Here is a 3,902-nt window from a genome sequence, read left to right on the forward strand (position 1 = left end):
AACTCAAGTCGCGTGTACTCGAGGCATCCACTGCTCCCAATTAAAAACCCCCCACCAGAACCGCCACGCAAGTAATGCACCATGGACTGCAAGAGCAAACCGAAACCACGCATATCCACAGCCAGGACCGGAAACTCCGGACCCCACCGCGGGACACGAAGGGCCCGGGAAGCATCAGAACAGGCCCGGTGCACCGTGGGCCCAATGGGGACTATGAAAGTAGGGCAAGCGAGATCAAGGTATCACGCAGCCCTCGAGGCCAAACAAACACGGGCCCGTATGTTAGCGGCGAAAAGATAGGCCACCAATCAGCATTTACCGAAGGGGGACAAGGTTACCTGTCCGCAGGACGGGCGTAGACACTTCACCTACCTGCACAGTGGAGATGGAGAGACCGGAGCGGTAAGCGTATGTAGGTTAACAGCTTATAACCACTACTGGAATCCTCTAATCCCTGTCGCAAATGAGTGGAAGGGGCGTGTCCAACGAGACCTCGGTGATGGTAACTAGAAGACATCCCGATCCGCGGCGGCCATGTTGCACAGGTACACAGAATAGCCGGTCTGAACCCAATGGGACCAGGGCCGAGTCTGAACACGCTGTGTGGGGTGCATGCGTCAGTAGCTAATGATACCCACAATGGTAGACGTAAAAAGAGCAACTAAGCTCGTAAATAGAAAATTAGTCAGATGTGTCTGTACCCTGACTCAGGTCGTTAATCCAATTAGTAGCTAAAGCCCTGTAACAAATTCAGGAACCATAGATGCTGGGAGACCACCACTAGGCAAATTGGGGGTATTGGTAACATAACAGGTGTCATAAGTGAGTGAGGACCAATGTGATGCCTCTGAGAGGGGACAGCGTAGTGATTCTGTCCCAATCGTAAGTGGTAATCAGACCAGTGATGTCAAACCTAGTGAGTGTCAGTAGGTATCAGGAATAATTAGCCCACCAGGGTAATAAGTGGTGGAGTGTACACATGGAGTGGGCCCCAATAGCTCAATAAAGAAATGGGTCCAGAACCAGGGGTATGTGTGTGAATGGTTAACTGTAACCATTGTCAAAGAGGGGCAGATACATGAATCAAGTCCTTGACAAACTGCCCCAAGGGATAGAGTCATTGAGGCTGTTGGTGTCTGTGGCCAGACGGTGGACCCACCTCTGCTCTATTCTGAAGAGTGACTGGTCAGTGATCTGCTGGTGTGCTTCAAGCACCGTCCAATGCAGGAAATCTGCAGTGTGTGAGTGTGTGAGTGCGCTCACATAGTCTGTGAAACCCTGTTTCTTGTAGTAATGTCATGCAAAGATGATATGTGAGTGGGTGTAACGGCGAGTATAGCATTGGGCATTGAAGGCATCTACTATACATGTGATTGTAGGAGGTGCATTGTCTCGTGTTCGGGGGGATGTGTGCAACATATCATTCAGTGGGCTGGGATCCGCTAGCCAATTTTCTGGTGCAACCTGTGGCATGTACCTAGGAGGATGGATCCAGTAAAGAGCATAATGGGTCTGTGCGCACGTATAGTACAATTCAAAATATGGGATATCAAAGCCCCCCTGTGCATATGGCTGTGTGAGTATTTGCCAGTGTAACCGTGGCTGCTTGCCTCCTCATATCAACCATATAATTTCAGATCGGAGAGTTTGAAAAAAGTGGCAACCAGGATAGTATAGGATATTTAGAAAAAGGTATAGTATTTGTGAAAGATCCACCATCTTGATCAGTGCAGCTCGTCCTGCCAGAGAAAGCGTCAGCGATATCCATCTCGTGACACTGTCTGTAATGCAATCTATTACTGTGCCATAATTAAGGCGCATTAGCTCCTCCCTATCCTTGGTTACCACAATCCCAAGATATCTGGGATCAGAATCACACCATTCCAAGGGAAAGTCTAGGGGAAAGCGAAAAGTTGCTTCTGTCAGGGGAAAAATTTGCGACTTTCCCCAATTGATTTAGATCCCAGAGAGTATTCCGAATATTATAAATTTGCGTAAGAGCCGAATTAAGTTATTTGCTGGGTCTCTCACATAGAGAGTAATATCATCTGCATATAGTGATATGAGGATCTGCCGCAAATAGCATCTCATCTCCTTTTCTCTGTGATGCTGCCTCAATTTCGATGTCAATGGTTCAATTGCAAGTGTAAAAAGTAGGGGTGAGAGTGGGAATCCCTGCCGTGTACCCCTATTTATGGGAAAAGGATCAGATAGATATCAATTATTTAAGACTTTGGCCGTAGGCAACTGATATAATAATTTTATCCAAGACAGAAATACTGGAGGAAATACCATACGTTGCAGCACCCCCAGCAAAAAATCCCATTAGACTGAATCAAACACTTTAGTGGCATCCAGAAACACTGACGTCAGCGGTATTTCAAAATCGACGTTCTGTAAAATGGAAAACAGGGTACGTAGATTGTGTGTAGTTGCTCTGCCTGGAAAAAATCCTGCCTGATCAGGGAGCACCAACTTCTCTATAAGGAGAGTCAAGCGATTCGCAAGTATTTTTGCAAGTATTTCTGCATCACAATTAACGAGGGAGAGTGGCCTATAGGAATCGCAATGAATAGGTGATTTGCCAGGCTTAAGGAGGGAAGTGATAAGAGCCTCTCTCATGGAAGGTAGGAGTATACCAGTTTCGAGTGACTCTTCATATACCTCCTTTAAAATCGGGGCCATCAGATCTACATAGGTTACGTAAAATTCAGCAGGCAGTCCGTCCAGGCCAGGGGGCTTCCCAGATTGCAGCTGCATGATCGCTTCTCGTATTTCATCAAGTTGAAATGGGGCACTGAGAAATTCACTCTGTGTGTCACCAAGCCATCTTATTGCCACATCCCCAAAAAAGCTGTCTAATTCGGAAGAGTCTTTTCTCTGCGAAGTTTATAGTACCAAATAGTGGACGGTGAAGGTAATAAGTATGTTGATGCTGTCGTGCTGTAGTATCTCCCCTGGACCCAAAATTTCCAACACAGAGTTGGAGAAGCGAGGACACCTTATGGTGTCAGCTATGGCCTTACCCGGTCTCTTCCATTCACCATAGCGTTGGGCAATAGTTCCCTCTAAATTTTGTTTCATGATCGGCCGTTGAAGTATATTCCGATAGCTTTTCCCTGATTGCATGCTGAATATCGCTACCGCCCCCATATGTTTGGTTGTGCCTCTAGATTCTTAAGTACTGCATCCAGCATGCAGAGTATTCCTTGTATGTCTTACAATATCCCATAGCTTTTAGAAATACAACATTCCCGAATCGTAACCTTGAAGGCTTCCCATATAATTTCTACAGTGTCAACAGAACCTGTTTCTCTGGAAAAAATCTTGAATTTTGTCCCTTAATTCACTAAGGAGTAACGTTTCAAGGAGCAATAAGGGTTATAGCCTCAAAATTACTGCGTGGTTTGTCATATCCCAGTGGAGTGAGTGCAAGTTTAACCGGGGAGTGATCCGAATAAGTTCTGGCCTAATGTGTGACATTTTTTATTGAAGGACCTAGTCCTTGAGAAAGCAGATAAAAGCCAAGACGTGCCCAGGAGTTGGCATGTGTCGTATCAATCAATCAATCATATCATTTGTAAAGCGCACTACTCACCCGTGAGGGTCTCAAGGTGCTGGGGTGGGGAATGTTGCTACTGCTCAAAAAGCCAGCAGTTTTCTGAAGGTTAGCAGATCTTGGGTCTGCCGTAGGTGAATGGGGAAGGTGTTCTAGGTCTTGGTGGTGAGGTGGGAGAACAATCTGCCCCCGGAGGTCGCTCTTCGGAAGCGGTGGACTGTGGCTAGGGCGAGGTCGGCGGAGCAGGGCTGGCGGGTGGGGATGTGGAAGCGGAGTCATCTGTTGAGGTACGGTGTTGTGGAGTGCCTTGTATGCGTGCATGAGGAGCTTGAAGGTTATCCTC

This window comes from Lissotriton vulgaris, chromosome 12 (genome assembly GCF_964263255.1).
Source record: "Lissotriton vulgaris chromosome 12, aLisVul1.2, whole genome shotgun sequence".
In the NCBI taxonomy this organism is placed as follows: domain Eukaryota; kingdom Metazoa; phylum Chordata; class Amphibia; order Caudata; family Salamandridae; genus Lissotriton; species Lissotriton vulgaris.